Raw genomic sequence first — 21,622 nt, 5'->3', positions numbered from 1 at the left:
TGAGAAAGGAGAGCATTTCTTCAGTTCAGAACTTCTGCTTCCTGAAGAAGTCTTTTCAGAAGAAAGACTCTGTGACACAAAATTGCATATACTGGAAGGGAAAGGATCTGGTCACACAAATTAAACGAGTGTGCGGTTACAAAGGTGTCACTTGTTTGGAATAAAATGCGTAAGAATGTGTCCATGTTGGGGTCAGGTGAGGGGAAGGTAGAAGAGCACATGGAAGCAGCAATGGGAAAGAAAGGACTAGAACCTCAGTGAACTGGAATGAGATAGCAACACCTGGAAAAGTAATGACACAGATTTTCCTAGAGGAATCGAATCTTGGGGGTTGTTGGGTTTTTAGTTTTGTTTGTCTGTTACTGCTCCTTTTCAAGGAATCTCATTTTTGTGTGTGTGGATTTTTAAAGGAATCTTGGCTCAGCTCCCTTACCAAAAAGTACCAGTAAAATGCAGGCAGCCTAGAAAGATTATAAAAATGTAAGATGAATTCATCAATCAGATCAAGTGTAGCTTGTGTGCAGCAGGGGCTCCAAGACATGCTGAGGGACTTCATGGATATGCAACTTCTGTGCGTGTGTGCATTTTTTGTAAACTCCGTAATTTTTACCCATTCTCAAAGGGGGTTATAACCCAAAAGAAGAATAAGAAACATCATTATAGAGAAATCTGCACACAGACAGTCACATTTTAATGGATGCCCCTCAGAATGATCTCAGACTTCATAAAATTCTATTCTTAGAGAAACCAAGTAGAAATACAAAACATTTCAGTATACCGCAAAGCAGATTGTAGCCTTCTTGTTTTCATGCAGTGAGTGACTCTTGGGCAGAAAATTACAAGAAGTTTCCTACTGTGCTTTGCACTGTTCTGATGGCATAGGGGTATCGTCCCATCCTCAAACCTCAACATAATGTACAAGCTGTCTTTGAGCAATTTCTGAACTGATTGATGTCCATTAACCAGCTTTCTTTGGTATGCATTAGACAACATGGTTTGTGCTCAAAAAAGCCAAGAGCAGTAGCAATCATTTTTTTCAATAGATGAAGCAGTGGAAAATGTGGGGGGTGGGGGGAGGGGGGAGGGGGAGGAGTTTAACTTCAGGATTTGAAGGCTTACTCAGCACATTGAATTATTGTCAAAATCAAGTCAAGAAAATGGAATTTTGTACCACTTACTTTATGTTTGTGGTGGTTATTAAATAAACTCTCTAGTCTTTCATTTCATTTGTAAAGGGGTTTGTTTAAATACTACTTATTTGAAGATCATTAAGTCTCTAGAGTTCAAGGGTAACACCATGGTGATGCTATCTAACTTCTTTTATGGCATCAGCTTTCCCATAGATTTTATTTAACAAATGACTTAGTTGTGAAGGAAAGTTGTTACATTAATCTGCCTGTCCTAGCCTTCACCTCCCAACCAGTTAATTGTACCAGGGGAGTTTCAGGGATAACTAAAGAGCACACATCATCCATAAGTAATCTCCTTGTCAGTTGGCAGGTAGTCCTATGTCACTAAGATTTTCCTTCTGAGCTATTAAGGTACCTCAGGTAGGCATAACCATGTCTTTAAAATTCATGAAAAACAAAATGAGTAGCTAATCTAAGACATAAAACATAACGTGACTGCCTTTTTTTGGCTTTCTATTGCTTCTGAGACTATACTAAACTCACATAATTGATACAAGTTTTTATATCTTTATTGGAACAATTAGGCAGAGGTCTTCAGGATAAAGGTTTCAAAAATTGAGGTTTGGTGGGGTTTTTTTTTTAAACTCCCTTACCCCCTTAACGAGATCATTTTAAAAGTTTATTTTAAATATTATAACCACAAACTGTTCAACCAAACGAAAATGAAAGTAGGCCACTTAGAGGTTTTTGTCTAAACTAAAGCAAAACGTCTTAAGCTAATAATTTTAACCATTGGGAGTTCACTGCCTACTGAAAGCAATTACTTTGAAATTAAGAAGGAAGTATTTTAAATATTACATCTGAATTTGTAAGTTTTCTTTTGCAGGATATACAGAGTATAGTACTTTTTTTTCCTTCCCCTTAGGACTAAACTGACCTTCCTGCCTAAGCAGTAAAACCCCAGACTTGGACTTGAGCCAGCCGCCTTTCAGCACATCATTAAGAGCTGTTGGAGGTGCTGTTTAAATGTAAATTTTCCAGCACTCCGCCAGACAGGCAATGCTAAAGCAGGCAGGGCATATTTAACACACCCAATTTTCTGAAGGAAGAAAGGGGGAAAGCTTTCAAAAATATGTATATCAAAGTGAAAGTTATTGAAAAAGAGGCCATTCATCTGACTTAGGGTGTCAGGGAGGCAGACGCCCATACACCTTACGAGATGTCCTAGATAAAAGCAAATCTGCAAGTCAATTTAGAAAAGGATGAGCAATCCCTCGAATAAGGAGTTTTCTCATTCTTTCTCCAGAAGGCAAAAGCCCAGAAATAAAAGAAGGCCACTTTTGTTCCCTATGTGTTAATGACTTAGGATTTCTTCAGGCATTGTCAAAGTTCAGTGTGGAGCCTGGACCAGTAAGAATTATAACGCATATACATACAAAAAACAAACTAAAAGTAAAGGAGACAGAGGAGGCAGAGGGGGAGAAAGGACAGAAAGGGGGAAAGTCTCTATTTCCATTTAGTTGATACTCACATTTTAAGCCCAATATAGGTTGAGACATGCAGGTGAAAATAACAAGGTCAACTCATAAGAAAGGTTTTGGAGGTGAGCCATACCACCATCAGAGTGAACACAGACCTGCACCCTACCTAGCAGGTCTAGACTTCATATTGTAACCTGTGATGTCAACTGAATGCCCAACCATAAAATAAGGCAGAAGCAGCCAAATCATTTAAGAGCTTCGCCTCATTTCACAGAATCATATCAGCCTGTACAAAAACACAAGCATATGAACACAATGTACACAGTCAATTCTCAATTGCCTGTAATTATGTTTCTACCTCCACTGATAACCCAAGTTAATTTCTGATTGATTTTAGAATGCATTTCAAATGACTATACCTTCTGGTATGCATCTAGCTTGATCTCGTCTTACTATTTTAGCACAGACTGATGGAATCAGAGCTAAATGATAATGAATGATAATGACTGAGGAAGTTGCCTGAGATATTGAAAGTAACTGTGAAAATTTGCAAAACAGATGATTGATACTAAGGCAGGAGACTATGCAAACATTTTCTTTTCATTGTTGTCTTTACCTTTGATTAATTCCTTCCTAATGACTATTGAACCTTATATGCATTTTCAAATAACTTCCCACTATGGTGGGGATTTTTAAATTGATTTCCACAAGACTCAAGGTGCCAAGTAAAATGTTAATTCTTAATTTCTTTGTAGCAGAAGTAGATACCTTGCGAGTATTACTAGTTTTTTAATAATTGATAACTTTTCCTACTGATAAACCAGGGTTGAGTTGGTGACGATTTTTAAAGAAATTGACTTTTCACGTATTACAAGTTTTCTTGGGACTTCTCTTCAAAGAAAAATAGAGTCAGGTCAAATAGTAAAAAAGAAGAATATACAGATTATATCAATACTACTTTTTGTCCATGTATTTAAAAAGTATATCCATATTTTAGTAGAATTAATAAGATAATTTGTGTCTCCTCTCTTGCAACTTGCACAAAATTTTGGAAGAAAATAAAAATGGACTCTGAACAGGTCTCATGACTTAAGGATTCTGAGTTTTAGCTTTTTGGTCAGTAGATAACTTTTAGCAAATCAATTCAGAGATCTAAAGAAAATATAAAATTGGTTGAAATATGTTATCGACAAAAGTACGATTATAGAAGGGCTAGCTGTATCTCCATAAATAAATTCATGTTGACCTTGGTAAGTCTCAGTGTCCAGCCCACAAGAGATAGAAATATATAGTATGTTTGTTAAGGTCAAGATTTCAGTTCTAGAACTTTGCCCCCTCCCCCGCATTCTGTACTCCTTATACCTGTGTTTGAAAGAATGTGTCTTTATTATCTGGACCTCAGGCTACCTATTTTTTAAATTAAAATTTTTATTGACATGTTTTCTCAATATACTTGGGAAAGGTACAAAAATGTGAACATTGGTACCAATAAAAAATAATGTGAACACTTGAAAGAAAAGAGTGACAGAAAGGAAGAGAAACTATTTCGTGTCTGTAGCCGTATTATTGTCATCGATACTTGTAGTTACAGTACAAGTAAGAAGAGAGGAAAGAATCCCACGCATGTGCATCTCATTATGTTTACTTCAAAAACATGCCAAATCTCAATTTTAAATGTCATAGAACTTATTATTTTGAGCCCATCTACAGTTGCTTCCTACTGACGTTTTTGGACTAGGCATGTGTAATTTTGAGTAGTTACAGGTTTTTGTCTAATATGAAATTTTCAGTCATTAATATAGTTATAATGTAATTTCTCTTAATTTTCAGAAAACATAAAGTTTGATGCTTTTCTGTACCCATAAAACTAGATTCTGTGTCTATTGTGATCTGAGGGTCTCCTTAAAATGATTTTTTATTACTAAAATCTTCCTTATACATTGAGAACATTTAAATACATAAATAAAAGTTGGAATTGGGGCACCTGTGTGGCTTAGTCAGTTGAGTGGCAGACTCTTGTTCTCAGTTCAGGCCTGATCTCAGGGTCGTGAGTTCAAGCCCCACATTAGGGCTTAAAAAAAAATTGGTCTCAAATAAGCAGTCTCATTTTCTTTTACAGGCCATATATTTTAACGTGAAGAGTCTTTAAAAAAGACTAGTCGTTAGAACTCCATGCCATATTCCTTCAAATAATATTGAAAAGAAATTTTCTTATGGGGACTGAACAAGAGGGCCTTTTCTTATTTAGCTATTTCTCCTCCAATTGCTGGAGACAAAAAAAAAGTTGTTACTTAATATCAATCTTTCATTTGAGAGCTGATAAACCATTGCAAAGTCCAGGTGCCAAAAGTTTCCATAGTCCTTGCCTATGGATACCAGAACAAAGTACCAAAAACTATGTGCCCTAAAACAACAGAAATGTATTCTCTTACAGTCCTGGAAGCTGAAATTAAGGTGTCATCTGTGTCATGCTCTCTCTGACAGCTCTCTCTCATGGGGAGAATCTCTCCTTGCCTCTTCTAGCTTCTGGCATTTTCCAGCAATCAGTGGTATTTTTTGGCTTGTAGATGCATCACCACAGTCACATGGTCATCTTCTCTCTAGGTGTCTTCACATAGTCTTTGGGCTTCTCTCTTGTCCAAATTTCCCCTTTTCATAAGGATATCAGTCATATTAGATTAGGGCCCACCCTAATGATCTCACTCTAATTTGATGTCCTCTGTAACGGCCTTATTTCCAAATTCAGATTTTTTTTTTTATTTTTTTAAATGTTTGTTCATTTTTGAGAGAGAGAGAGAGACCAAGCGTGAGCAGGGGAGAGGCAGAGAAAGAGATGAAGACACAGAATCTGAAGCAGGCTCCAAGCTCTGAGCTGTCAGCACAGAGCCTGATGTGGGGCTCGAATCATGAACCGTGAGATCATGACCTGAGCTGAAGTCAGAGGCTTAACCAACTGAGCTTCCCAGGCTCCTCTCCACCACTTTTAAACCTATGAAAATGACAAGTTCTTATGTTACACATTAAGAAATTAGCAGAATGAAAAGAGAATAAAGACGTATCAGAAAACAAAGGAGAGATAGGCCAGAGAGCTGGGTAGGAGCTAGACACAAAGAGGAAATAAAATTTTAAATAAAACAATTTTCTCATTAACATTATGTTAATTTTTAGAATTTGTTAGCAAAATATATCAATCAACATTTAAAAGAATTTGTTATCACCACATAGTTATGCTGTTACTGGTTCTTATTCACTTGGTTTTTAAACCATCCTACCTACTAAAAATTTTTTTAATCTAAGAAACCACAGTTATTTTTTTAAACAGTATTGCAACAATACTGCACATTTGTTTGACAGAGTCATTGTTATCCACCTTTTGAAGGAAGGCAAAATAAACTGTCAACTAAAGATCCATTCAAAAGTTCAAAATTTCAGATCCTTAAAGGGAAACACTAGGGGCGCCTGGGTGGCGCAGTCGGTTGGGCGTCCGGCTTCAGCCAGGTCACGATCTCGCAGTCTGTGAGTTCGAGCCCCGCGTCAGGCTCTGGGCTGATGGCTCAGAGCCTGGAGCCAGTTTCCGATTCTGTGTCTCCCTCTCTCTCTGCCCCTCCCCCGTTCATGCTCTGTCTCTCTCTGTCCCAAAAATAAATAAACGTTGAAAAAAAAAATTTAAAAAAAAAAAAAAAGGGAAACACTAAAACTTACATCTCTGTTGCTAAAAGCTAATCTAATATTCAATAGGAAACAATAATTAAGAAAACAGATACAAAATCTGCATAACTGTATTCTAAAAACTCACCATTGGTCTAGTTATTATGTGTTAATCCTGAGGAGAATGCCCATAGATAGATACAAATATATTTTTACTTTTTCCCTGCTATTTTTATCTTTTCCATACTTGAATTTTGCAGCAGGAATGCATTAAATACTGGAGTATCCAATATACTTGCTGAAGAAATGAGACCGGCTTAATCAAACAGGATCAAACATTTAAATCATTTTCCCACAGGAGCTAATTATGTATTTACATGTGAATTCTTTTTCAAGAATTTAAAGGTTTTGGACTAAATAGATGGCTTTTATATTTTTAGGTATGCTAACAATAGCAAACTTCTCACTTCCCTGATTTCTGAGAGTCCTGGAAAGTACTTAAATCCAAGGACTTAGGACTTAGTTAATACAAGCACCACACTTTTATAGACACCACTAAGCCACTGGATTTGAACAATATCTGAATTTTCAGTATCATTCTAATGTTATTGTAATAATTATTATTCTTCCAGTTGAAAGTGACAGAAACCCAACTGAAAAGCGACGAAAACAAAAAGGGAATTTAGTGGTTTATGAAACTAAACTGTCCAGAAAAGACTTGATTCAGGATTCAAACAGTGTCACCAGGAATCAGTTTTTTGTTCAGTAGGGTTCCATGTGTCAGTTTCGACTCCATTCTTAGGTCACACATGGCTGCAGATGACTGAGAGCACATCCCAGGACCACATTCTTCTAGGTTTAAATCTATGTAAAGGAACAAACATCTTTGTCCCAGCATTCTCAGCAAAAGCCCAACAATTACACTGGTTGGTCGGTCCATCTTAGATCAGACATTTGCCCCTGAACCAATCACTATGGCCAAAGGAATAAAATTTAAATCTGGCTAATGTGCTGTACCCTTAGGACCCACCCTACCACAAAATTGGGGAAGGAGTAGGTTCTAAACCAAAAGATGCATTGCTGGAAGGAATGGAGTATGGTGAGGCAAGCTGAGGTCGTTGATGTGTTTGAAACACTAACCAAATGGGTAGAAATTATAGGAATCCCCATCAGAATAAGAAATTATGTTCAAATCAGTTTGGTTTTTTCACCTAAATTGATATTTTTATTTTGCTTTTGATTGTGAAAATGGTAAATTCAGTCAACCCTGAAATGTGCTATTCAGCGAATCCTAAATATTTCACTGTTGAGCTATTTTGGAGCTGTTGCATAAACACAGTTCCATCATATCTCAGATGTCATTTAGACGCATGATCTGCACAGCCTTCCAGCACCGTTAGACTGCATGGAAAGGGGTTTCTAGCATAGCCAGGGCCTGAGAAAGACCCATCAATGAAGCTATTGATGCAAGGCTCTATGGATTAGGTTCAACACCTTGAGTTTCACGGGAAATGAACAGGAGTCGGGGGCAGCTGAGGGAACACAGGTGTGACATGTCCAGAGGAGCTCACATTCTTGAGCCTGCAGGCAGCCATATTCTATTCAAGCCCCATTCCCCGGGTGGTCCAGCTAACAAAGCTTCCTGTCATAAAGCTATCACTCAGGACAAGGCAAGTGTATTGTGAATGCCAGGTTCAAAACAGTTCATTGAAAACTTGTTGGTTAAGTCATTAAAGCAGGCCACGCTTTGGGAAATCCTCCAGGAGGGAGCTCATTTTGAGAACAGCTTTCCAATTCACATGTTTCATAAGCCAAGGGTAAACTTAGTTCAGATGAATAACACACACACACACACACACACACACATGCCATGAATTGTGGGATTAGGAAGTAGAGTTGAGGTCAGGGTGAGACCACAGCTGAAGTGAATTGGCTTAAAGAAAACTAGATATGTTGCCTCCAAAACCATCTGTTTATAGGATTGTTTTGCTTGATGGCTACTGCTTGTATCTCCAGATTCAATCTCTATCAGGAAGATTGCAGGTGAAGTTGCCTGCCTACCAGCCACACAGCTCAGCTTTTTTCTTCTTGGGGAAAGACCAAAAAAATAAAATAAAAAATAAATTATACGTCTTTCAAATGAATGAAAGGCAAGCAGAATTTTATCTCTTGCAGGACTGAAGAAACAAAACAAAATAAAATGTAGTCATTGTTCCTACATAATGCACAAACATCCACTATCTGTCCTACAGACTGCCCTTTGTCTTAGGTCAGGTATCAGAAAGAATAATTTTTCAAATTCCCTTCCAATTCTATTACTCAGTGTGTTCGTCAAGTATGTGTTACTTTTCTCTGCAGAAACTGTTGTCATGGTACTTGTGTTGGTCTCCCATGATTCTGCTATAACAAAGCACCACAAATTTAGTGGCTTAAAACAGCATGAATTTATTAGAATTCCGGTGTTGGGCTAAAGTCAAGGTGTTGGGAGGACTGGTACCTTCTGGAGGCTCTGAAAGAAAAATCTGTTTTCTTGTCTTTTTCAGCTTCTTATGGCCACTTACATTGCTTGGTCTGTGTCCCCTTTCTCCATCTTCAAACCACAGGAGAGTCTTCAAACCAAAGGGGAGTCTTCTCCTCTGGGTCTGACTCTTCCTGCATTCCTCTTATAAGGACCATTATGATTACAGTGGACTCACCTGGATAACCGACAATTCTCTCCCAAATTGAGATTTAAAATAATCACATCTGCAAAGTTCTTTTTGCCATATAAGGCAACATTCACAGGTTCCAGGGATTAAGACAGGGACATATTTGGGGTACCGTTATTCAGCCTACCACAGTTCTTCAGAAAGTTGGGTTGATGTCATTCTATGACACTCTTCAATGCTTTCAATTGTTAAAAAGGCCCACATGTGCTAAATACTACTAGGAACTATAATATCTTCAAAATAATAGGTTATAGTTTATGCCCTTGGAGAGCTTTAGTCAAGTTGGGGAGACATACTCATCAGCCAGTTAGAGATGTATGAATACTAAGTAGGAGTGAAACACAATGTTATTGAGCACCCACCACGTGTCAGGTACTATACAAGATGCTGGGCATGAAAAGATGGATGAGTTATGGTGTCTAATCTGAATCCAGAGAGTAGAGAGACATACAGGGGAGAAAAGTCCGTATTTGTAGAAAAAGAGTTCCGTTTTAAACCCACAGATTATCTTATAGGTTGGCTTACGATGATGGAAAAAGCAGTGGACTGGCATAGTCCTGGAATCTGGGCTTTTCCAGTGACTTTGCAAAAATTAGCTGTGTATCCTCAGAAAGATCAATTTGCCTACTTGATTTGCTCAGAGTTTTAGCAACTTGTTGGGTTCATTAGTCTGTGAATTTTCTGAATATCTTTCAGAATTTTAGTAAAAAAAACCGTTGTCAGTACTGGAATTGATGGAAAACACCACCCTAGGAATGGAGAAGATAGAGGAAAGGATTCAAGGTTATTCAAAAACTAAAAATAAAAAATAAAGGAAGACAACAGGAATTGTCACTGAGATACTGAGGTGGTAAAGAACAGGGTGGATTCATAATGATGGATCTGCTGTCGAACGCTTTGCCTGCCCGCCCATGGTAGAGCTCTCTTTTCTGGAATGACCAGCATATGTGCAGTTTGGCTTTGGTAGGTTATGGCCATAATCCACAGTGTGAGACTTAACTCTATGAACTTAGCATAGCTAAAGAACTTAAGAGATCAGTTGTTCCCTGAAGATCAAAGTTAATTCCTGCCTGAAAGCTGGGACTTCCTAGCACAAGGCACAAAGTTCTCTGGCTACAGCCTGAATATTCCCAAACATTGATGAGAAAAATAATCTATTTTAATTTGTAGATTTAAATTTATTTTTATTATTTTTTTAATGTTTATTTTTGAGAGAGAGACAGAGTGTGAACAGGGGAGGGGCAGAGAGAGAGGGAGACACAGAATTTGAAGCAGCTTCCAGGCTCTGGGCTGTCAGCAGAGAGCCCGACATGGGGCTCAAACCCACGAACTGTGAGATCCTGACCTGAGCTAAAGTTGGACGCTTAACTGACTGAGCCACCCAGGCACCCCTATTTAAATTTATTTTTTAAATAGTTACCCAACCAGGAGAGGCTGTGGAAAAATATATTTTGATCTATTCTGATGTGAAACGTAACCCGCTGTATGCAACTCTCGTTCTATAGTTTAACGTGTTTAACTTTCCAATAGCCTAACTTTAAAGTGTCCCTGAGTCCTTTTTATTCTCTCTGAAATAGAGTTAGGCGTAATATCAGTGAATGAAAAAAGATGCCCTAAAAGAAAAAAGGAAAATCCTTTCTCACAAACAGTCTGAGGTGAAAAAGCACTTGTTTGTTTGTTTTTCCTGAAGAGTCATACTGGCTCCTTCTAGCCTTGCATTCTGAGTTTTGAAAAGCTCCTGTTGTTGGTTGGTAGCATTAATGTGCTTCTGGAGAAAAAGAAACAGCTTTCCACTGAACTGTTGATATTTATGGAAAAGGTAAAGTGGGATTCTTTTTAGCCCCTTCTGTGAAGGGAGACAAAAAAAAAATCTGTGCATTTGAAGGAAATGATATCATTTATAAATGGTGTTTTCAGGAAGTCTCTGAGGTGGTCAACAGAAATGATGTGTCAGCTCACAGATTTTATTTTTACCACAGTTGTAGAAATTAAGAAAGTACAGATTTTACTGGGAAAATAAATAGCGATTAAACTGCAGTGGCTGACTGGGGAACACGTCTTGTCCCACTCATCTCCTGGGAACAGGCTAGTAGGCATTAGGTGAGATACAAACACAAAGCAGCACAGTTTCTAGGGTAAGGGGATGTGAAATGAACCCACGTCCAGTTTGTTGGTTTCTTACAATGCCAATTGCAAACCTGGAATTGACAAGCCTTCAACACAAGGGCATTTTTTGTTCTAGTACAGTTGAGGTCTGTTTAAAAGCACAGCCTTGGAGTACAATAAATTCCCCCACTTTCCCTAATGGATTTATTCTCCTTAAGTTCTTTATGTAAGAAACACTACACCATTTGAACCAATGACATGAAACTGTGAAAGAGAAGATTTGTTCACTTCACGGATTAGTTCATGAAAGTGCGGGTCTAACTGTTGGAATTGGCAAGAGGAAATACAACATTTGAACAGTGCTACTCATTGCCTTTCTTAACAGTGGGTGAAAATAGATTTATATTTTGCAGCCCCACTTTTCATTTCATGGGATTTACGCCCTGTTCCTAGAGCAATCAACAGCCTGTGATTAATGGGGATACCAATTAACTCAAGTGGTCTTTTCCCTCAAGCTTAGAGATTTTGTCATTACTGCTCACACAATTTACTCTTGTGCTCCGGAATTTTCTCCATCTTTTCTTCCTTTGACTTACCTTACGGTGTTTCTAGGACTAAGCACCTACATGGTAGGACACCTGGCTAACATTAGATGGTTTGTAGAATTGGCATTGCTTGCTTATGGATGCTAAAAGATATTCCATTTCAATATTCCTGTATGTAACTATCTTAAAATTACTGGAGACACAGAAAGTTTTTAAATGGACACTTCTTACAAATTCTGTCCCAGATTACAGAGTTATGTCTGCATCAACAAATATTTACTGATATATAAGTTCAATGAGGCCTTTTACATGTTTATACTAATCTTTGACATTTGCAAAACACTTTTATATCCATTGTGTCATTTGATCCTAACAACAACCCCAGAAGTTGGAATGGGTAATATTATTATCCCAATTATTTCAGTGGAAAAAGATAGAGGTTAAATGTTTTGCTGAAGGTTGCACGACTAATTACCAGCAGAATCAGATCTTCTGGCTTCCTGTACAGGATTGTCCCATCCACTAGGGGATACCAACTCTATCCTGAGGAACCTCCTTTGAGACCACCTAAAAGAAGCATTGGAGGGGAGCAAACGGGCATGCCACACCCCATTCTGAATTCCCTCAGAGAAAACAACAGTCTTGCTTTTATCTGCTTGACTTGTTGAGAAACTGGATGCATCTGTAGTTGAACAGGATTTATGCCAAGAAAAAGAAGGAAAAAAGTGGAAAACCACTGCAATTGCCCCACATACGATACTGGCTTAAGATGACTAGAAAATACTGGCATGGTGATAATATCAGTTCAGTCGTGTTTCTCCAGTACTAATAATCCATTTGAGAGAAAAACGCCAATTATAACAAACAAAAGTATCATCAGCGTCATCCTTGAAGCATCATCAAGAACCTGGTTATCTGTTACCATCATATTAGATAATGTTTTAAACTCTATGTGGACCTTCTAGACACCTGTCAATTAATCAGAACAAAATAGTTATTTGGATGAACACAGAGATCTGGCAAATAGACGTGAGTCATATTGGATGAAGGCAAAGAGGATGTGGTCGATCTTCACTTTTGTCTTCTTTCGGGGTAGGATGCTAGCCGTTTACCACCCAGGCCAGCACTGTGCCTCCATGACATGTACTCTAAAACCATCTAATAGTTTGCCTTTCTTTCTTCAAGAGAAATTTTCTGCAATGCACATTAAATCAGTGGGTAAATTAGATTTTCAGAGATAATACACACACACAAGCACCTGTCCAGTCATGAAAAAGGAAAGACATGAGGCTGGGATGGCTAGTGGTCATCATGCCTCTCTCCCCCAACACACAGGCAGAGAAAGTCTCTTCTCACAAGGAGAGAATGGAGCCTGAGTAAAGACAGCCTAGCTTGACAGTCTCTTCTTTCCAGTTCCTATTTCTGATGTTCCCAGAGCAACACTGGCTTCTGCAGACCTTCCCGTTGTTTTGTGATTCTTCCAATAAAAGCCTTCTTTTATCCCAAGCTAGTTTAAGTTGGTTTTCCATCAGCTGTGCCAAAGAAAAAGCCTTGACTAACATGGCATTGGTTCATAGTGGTGGAAAGGGCTAAGGGCTTAGGAGCAAACAGCTCTGCGCTTGAATCATGACTACCCCAGCCATGCAAACTCAGTCATCATTTAATGTCTCAAAGCTTCAGTTTCTTCCTATTAACACAGGAATATAAATATTAATAATACCTCTGTCATAGAGTAATGGTGATGACTAAAGCAAGCTCTGTGTGTAGAAGTGCCCAGCCATTCTTTCCTAGTGTGATCCTCAATGGTTAGGAATATTTCCAAGTCCCCAATATATCATTCATTCATTCATTCATTCAACACATTTATTAGTTCAGTGCTAACTATTGGCCTAGTATTATATCTAGCATCAAGGCAAGAATGTTAGAAAAAGAAAAGAAAAATATAGGGTTTTTGACTCCCAAGAAGTTTGTGGTTTGGTTGCAGAAACATACAAATTACGGGATGGACTGGTGTCACAAAATTTTTGGCATAAGGAGTGACATCACCAAGGTGATGACATAGGTTGTTCCTGTCTTCATTCCTCCTCATAAGAACAACTAACAAATATTCAAGAATAAGACACTACTGAGAGAATCCTAGAACATAAGGGCGAGGCTCAAGGACCCCCCGCCATGCATCTCAGAGACCAAGACAGACTGCATTAGAAGAGTAAGAGAAGCAGCTCTGACTCTGTGCCCCTTCCCCAGGTCAGTAGCAAAATGCAGAGAGGTCTCCCCTAAACCGCTGACTTCTCCAGTGGGAAAAGAGGACCCAGGAGAGACAACCAGCACTGCCAAAAAATTGTGGTTTACTTTGACAGAGCCCCTACTCTGATCTCATCCCATGGGAATTACATGGGATTCTGTGGGGCTCAGCCACTGGGAATCTGACTATGATGGGGAAGGGGGGAGGGGTGCAACAACCAGCACGTGGAATCATGGCAGACCATGGTCATACCTGCAGTGTCCAAGTAGTACCCCAACTGGTGGTTTTGTTCATCTGAAGAACCAATTCAGGGGCAAACTCCGACCAAGGAACTCAATGGAGTGCAGATCTGCCTGATGTGGATTCTTAAACGAGGAGATTTGGCAGTGTGAGAGTCCGGTTTGCTGACACCCAGGCAAGGAGCTAAATCATGGCCTTACCCTCCGTGGAGAGTTCCTTCCAACCCCATTTGAACAGAAGGGCTGGTGACAACTCCATGAACCTGTTTGGCCCAGCAGCACTAAGCTGAGAGGCAGGCAGGCAGAGCCGATAGTTTGCAGAGCAAAGCTAGTGGCCCTGCTTGGTCAGAGAAATTGGGGTGCAGGTTGGCTTTAGTTAAGACAATAGACAAAGACCTTTACCAGTTTTAGAGTTGCTTCTCTTGCTTCACTGGGGCGGGGAATCTAATTCATAGCTCTTCCCATCACTGAATACAGTCTTTAGCCTATCCAACTCAGGAACCCAACCAGAGTACACAGGAAGTTGCATACCTATTCAACAACCCCACACAAAGCGGCACTTGAACAGGGAACATGGCCTGTGATTTCCCCTGCCTGCAGAGCAAAACCACAAGGGAAAATCCTGTAGTAACTACACAATAGAATACGATAAATAAGTCAAAGCACACTAATACCAAAAGACATCAAAACACCAAAAAACAGTCAGCATGATAAGAAACAAGGAAAATGGGTCTACCAAATAACCAGAAAACAATTAACAAAATAGCAATGGTAAGTCCTTACTTATCAATAATTACCTTAAATGTAAATGGATTAAGTTCTCAAACTAAAAGACACAGAGTAGCTACATAGATTTAAAAACAAAAAACAAGATCCAACAATATGCTGCCTACAAGAGATTCACTTTGGCATTAAAGACCCATATAAACTGAGAGTGAGATGGTAAAAAAAGACATTTCAAGTGTACGGTAACCAAAAAAAGCAAGGGTAGCTAAACTTCTACCAGACAAAATAGATTTTGAACTAAAAATGGTAAAAAGAGACTGAGAAGGTCCTTATATAATGATACATGATGGATAGATCGTCCATACAGAGAATCAAGAAGGAAACAGCAGATTTGAACAACACTGACCAAATTGACCTAACAGATATATTACATAGAACATTCTATCCAACAACTACAGAGTACACATTCTTCTCAAGTGCACATGGAACATTTTCTAGGATAGACCATATGTTAGGCCACAAAACAAATCTTAGCAAATTCAAGAAGATTGAAATCCTGCCAAGCATATTCTTTAACCACAATGGCATGAAACTAGAAATCAATAATAAGAGGAAAACTGGAAAACTCATGAACACATGGAAATTAAACACCACTCTCCTGAATAACCAATGGATCAAAGAATAAATTAAGGAGAAATTAAGAAGTTTCTTGAGACAAACAAAAATGGAAACACAAAGTACCAGAACTTGTGGGGTCCAACAAAAATTGTTCTAAGAGGGAAGTTCAGAGCAATAAATGCCTACATTAAGAAGAAAGAAAAATCCCAAATAAACAAGCTAACTCCATGCCTTAAGGAAATAGCAAAAGAAGAACAAACTAAGCCCAAAGTATGCAAAAGAATGGAAATAATAAAGATTAGAGCAGAAATAAGTGCAACAGAAAACAGAAAAACAATAGAAAAAAACAACCAAATGAAGAGTCAGTTCTTTGAAAAGATAAAACTGACAAACCCTTAGCTAAACCAAGGAAAAAAGAGAGCGATCAAATTGACAGAATTATAAATGGAAAAGGAGACATTACAACTGATACCACAGAAATTGAAAAGGATCATAAGAGGCTACTCTGAACAACTTAATGCCAACAAACTAGACAACCTAGAAGAAATAGAAAAGTTCTTAGAAACATAAACTTGTCAAGACTGAATCAGAAGGAAATAGAAAATCTGAAAAGGACAATTACTAGTAAGGAGATTAAATCAGTAATCAAAAATCTCTGAACATGAAAGCCCAGGACCGGATAGTTTTACTAGCGAATTTTACCAAACATTTAAAGAATTAACACCAATCCTTCTCAAACCATTACAAAAAATTGAAGAGAAGAGGACACCCCCAAACACATTTTGTGAAACTATTTTTCTGATATCAAAACTAGAAAAGGACACTACTCAAAAAGAAAACTACAGGCCAATATCCCTGATGAATATGGATGCAAATATTCCCAACAAAATACTAGCAAACCAAACTCAGTAGCACATTAAAAGCATCATTCACCATGATAGAGTGGGATTTATCTCTGATATGCAAGGATGGTTTAACATTTGCAAATCAATCAATACAATACATCACATTAATAGAATAAAAGAAAAGAATCATGATCATTTCAATAGTACAGAAAAAGCATTTGACAAAATGCAACATTTACTTATGACAAATATTCTTGATAAATTAAAAATCATAGAAAAATTATCTCTCAACATAATAAAGGCCACATATAATAAGACAACAGCTAACATACTCAATGGTGAAAAGTTGAACACTTTTTCTTTAAGATCAGGAACAGGACAAGGATGTCCACTCCTATTCAACATAGTCTAGAAGTCCTAAAAAAAATAAATAAAAGGTATCAGAATTGGAAATAAAGAAGTAAAATTGTCCCTATTTTCAGATGACATGATTTTATATAGAGAAAATCCTCAAGACTCAACAAAAAATCTCTTAGATCTAATCAGTGAGTTCAGTAAAGTTGTAGGATACAAAATTACCATATAAAAATCGGTAGCATTTCTATACACTAACAATGAATTTTCTGAAAAAGCAATAAAGAATTCTATCTCATTCCCAACAGCATTGAAGACAATACAGTACTTAGGAATAGGGGCACCTGGGTGGCTCAGTCAGTTGAGTATTTAACTGTTGACTTCGGCTCAGGTCATGATCACAGGGTCATGGGATCAAGCCCTACATCGGGCTTTGTGCTGAGTGTGGAGCCTGCCTAACATTCTCTCTCTCTCTCTCTCTCTCTCTCTCTCTCTCACTCTCTGTCTCTCCCTCTGCCCCTCTACCCCACTCATGCTCTCTCCCTCTTTCTCTCAAAAAAAAAACAAAAAACTTAGGAATAAATTTAACTGAAGAGGTGAAAAATCTCTGTTCTGAAAGCATCAAGACATTGATAAAGGGAATTAAAGTCACAAATCAATGGAAAGGTATCCTGTGTTCATGGATTGAAAGAATTAATATTGTTAAACTGTCAATACTACCAAAACCAATGCAATCCCTATCAAGATTCCATTACCATTTTGGGGGAAAGTGGGGGAAAAACACTCCTAAAATTTATATGGAACCACAAAAGACCCGAAATAGCCAAAGAAACCCTGAGAAAGAAGAACAAAGCAGGAGGCATCACAGTTCCTGATTTAAGCTATACTCTAAAGCTACAGTAATCAAAACAGTATGGTACTGGCATAAAAACAGAAAAATAGACGAATGGAAACAGAACTAAGACCACAAAAATAAACCCCAGCATATACAGTCAGCTAATATTTGACAAGGGGCCAAGAATATTCAATGTAGAAAAGAGTCTCTTCAATGGTGCTGGGATATTGGATAGTCCCATGTAAAAGATTGAAAATGGACACATATCTTGCACGCCTCACAAAAATTAACTCAATATGGATTAAAGATTTGAATGTAAGACCTGAACCCATGAAACTGCTAGAAGAAAACAGGAATAAAGTTCCTTGACATGATTTTTTGAATATCACAGCTAAGTACAAGCAAAAAAATAAAAAGCAAGTGGGACTACATCAACTTAAAAGCTTCTGCACAGCCAAAGAAATCATCAATAGAGTGAAAAGACAACCTATGAAATGAGAAAAATATTTGCAAACCATATATCTGATAAGGGGTCAATATCCAAAAAATGTAAAGAACTCATACAACTCAATAGCAAAAAAGGAAGAAATCTAATTTAAAAAATGAGCAAATCACTTAAATAGACATTTTTACAAAGAAGATATACAAAAGGTCAATAGGTACATGAAAAGATACACAACATCACTGGTCATTAGGAAAATGCAATTTAAAACCATAATTAGATATCATCTAACACCTGCTAGAGAAGCCATCTTGTCAAAAGACAAGAGTTAACAAGTGCTAGCATGGATATAGAGAAAAGGTAACTCTTGTAGACTCTTAATGATATTGTAAATTAAAACAGCCACTATGGAAAACATTATGCAGGATCCTCAAAAAATTAAATAGAACTACCATATAAGCCAGCAATCTCACTTCTGGGAATATATCCAAAGGAAAAAAAACTAACTCAAAAAGATATTTGTGCCCCCATATTCATAGCAGCATATTATTTACAATAGCCAAGACATGGAAACAAACTAAGTGTACATCAGTGGGTGAATGGGTAAAGAAAATATGGTAGAAAAAAAAAAAGAAAGAAAATATGGTAGATATATACAATGGAATTTATTCAACCATAAAAAATGGGGAAAATCTACCATTTGTGACAACATGGATAGAACTTGAAGACATTATGCTAAGTGAAATAAGACAGAAAACAGAATACTGTATGATCTCACTTATCTAACTTTTTTTAGATTTGTGGAATCTAAAAAACAAAAACAAACTCAGAGAAAAAGGGATCAGACTTGTAGTTCCCAGAGGTAGAGGACATGGGAAGGAAAAATTGGAGGAAGGTGGCCAAAAAGTACAAAATTCTAGTTATAAGATAAGTAAGTACTATGGATACTGTACAACAGGCTATAGTTAACACTGTTGTATGACACAAAGGAAAATTGTTAAGATAGTGGTTCCCAAGAGTTCTCATAAAAAGGAGAAATCTTTTTCCTTTTTTTCTTTTTTTTTAATTTCCTTTGTTTTATTGTACCCACATGAGAAGCTGAATGTGTGCTGAACCTATTGTGGTAATCATTTCACAATATATGTAAATCAACCCATCATGCTGTATGCCTTAAACTTAGTGATATATGACAATTATTTCTTAATGAAACTGGAAAAAAAAAGTCTTGGCATAAATATGAATCAACACAACATAAGAGAATGACCCTTTTGAGATACGGTATATCAACAGAGTTTTTTAGGGAAGGTAGAATTTGAGCCAATGTTTAATAGGAAACACAGCACTACAATAGATTGCCAAGAGAGACTCTTCTTTTTAAGTCGTCTCTACACCCAATGTGGGGCTTGAACCAAAGACTCTGACATCAAGAGTCACATGCTCCAACCACTGGGCCAGCCAGGCACCCCCAGAGAGAATCTTTTTAAATGAAATGCCTTTATCTCTCAAAAATTTAGTTTTAGTTCTTGGTCCTTTTGAATGAAAATTTCAGTGTCAAATGTTAGTCTTGAGTTGCGATTTAACCCAAAATAACTATAGTACATAAGGAGTCAGCTGTTTGTGCAGGTCAAATTTAATTCATACCTAAGCACTTACATGGTTTTTATTTCCTGTTCTAAGTTTTTCTCCAGCTCCTTACTTTCTAAAAATGCCTTGCATTAAAAATACTTGTTAGAGGGATGGGGCGCCTGGGTGGCGCAGTCGGTTAAGCCTCCGACTTCAGCCAGGTCACGATCTCGCGGTCCGTGAGTTCGAGCCCCGCGTCAGGCTGTGGGCTGATGGCTCAGAGCCTGGAGCCTGTTTCCGATTCTGTGTCTCCCTCTCTCTCTGCCCCTCCCCCGTTCATGCTCTGTCTCTCTCTGTCCCAAAAATAAATAAACGTTGAAAAAAAAAATTAAAAAAAAAAATACTTGTTAGAGGGAAATCCAAACAGAAGAGTGTTATTTAAAAGAATACAAGGAGGGGCGCCTGGGTGGCGCAGTCGGTTAAGCGTCCAACTTCAGCCAGGTCACTATCTCACGGTCTGTGAGTTCGAGCCCCGCGTCGGGCTCTGTGCTGACAGCTCAGAGCCTGGAGCCTGTTTCTGATTCTGTGTCTCCCTCTCTCTCTGCCCCTCCCCTGTTCATGCTCTGTCTCTCTCTGTCCCAAAAATAAATAAACGTTGAAAAAATAAATAAATAAAAGAATACAAGGAGAAGTTGTATTTTCATTTTATCTCTGTGATAAGAGTAATTCTTTTAAAAGGTAGATGTGTGGGGCGCCTGGGTGGCTCAGTTGGTTAAGCGGCTGACTTCGGTTCAGGTCATGATCTCACGGTCCTTGAGTTCGAGCCCCGCGTCGGGCTCTGTGCTGACAGCTCAGAGCCTGGAGCCTGTTTCGGATTCTGTGTCTCCCTCTCTCTGACCCTCCCCCATTCGTGCTCTGTCTCTCTCTGTCTCAAAAATAAATAAATGTTAAAAAAAATTTAAAAAAAAAAGGTAGATGTGTGCTAAAGACAAAATATTTTTTTTAGATTTTCTCTAACAGCACTTGGGCACAACTTTAATGTGTGTGTATGGGATAGGGGTGCTTGGTGTGAATGCTCCTGGGATCCCTTCTGTCTAATTGAGTTCAAATTTCATGAGGTTTGAACTAAGAAGAAGTGATGTCATCTGGTCATAAAGCAATTTTGTCTAAAGAAATAATATACGTTCAATCTGCATAAATATTTGCTTAAGAAGCATAAATTAAAAATATTTCTAAGAGCTTTTTAGTAGCTTTTATTCTACCCCAGACCCACACATTTGTTGGAGAAAATAAATTAGGAGGTTAAGAACATGGCTTTGGTATCAGGCAGGTCTTGTTAACCTCTGAGCCTCTGCTTCCTCATCTGTGAAATAGGAATAATAATACATATCTCCTAGAATTCAGTGAATACTATGTGAGGAAGTGTGAGTAAAGATTTAGGATTATGCTTGGTACATACTCTGATAGGGACTTGTTTAAGTGCCTTACTTACAAGAAATGGTCCATAGTCTTAAGTGGATACTAGAATCACCTGGAGATCTTTTAAAAAGGAGATGAGAGAGATGCTTCAGATTTCCTGAAGAGATCATGATTTGCTGGTTTGGAAAGAGGCCCAGGCATTAGTGACTTTTTAAAGATCTTGAAGTGATGGCAATGTATAGCCAGGGATGAGAACCACTACCTTAGTCTTTGGTATCTACGTCCCTATAATCATTCCAGAATCCAGTTTTCAGCTTCTCGTTCTCCATACAGTACCTCCGAACTTTCCAGCTCTCTCTCTCTCTCGTATTTCAATAAAAGACTTTCTCAACTCTGTGAGGACCCAGTGGTTCTGTTACCTTTACACTGATCCTCCCCATCCCACCAACCCTTCATTCTCTCCCTATTTAGCTTAAATTCCATGTTTCATCATTAAAATTATTCACTTACGTATTTTCTCCGCTTCCTTGGCTCCTCCACTTCACTCACCCCATCTGGGATGGTGTCTGGATCTTCAAAGACAGCTCCCGGTGAAACATACCTTCCAGGGTCCTGTTATATCCTCCCATACTGAACCTGGCTGCTGTGTGACTCACGTTTAACAACAGAATACAGTGGAGGTAATACTGTGCCAGTCCAGGGCTATGATTTAAGAAGG

Source organism: Prionailurus viverrinus, chromosome B2, assembly GCF_022837055.1.
Source record: "Prionailurus viverrinus isolate Anna chromosome B2, UM_Priviv_1.0, whole genome shotgun sequence".
Taxonomy (NCBI): Eukaryota; Metazoa; Chordata; class Mammalia; order Carnivora; family Felidae; genus Prionailurus; species Prionailurus viverrinus.
This window is presented reverse-complemented; position numbering follows the sequence as displayed.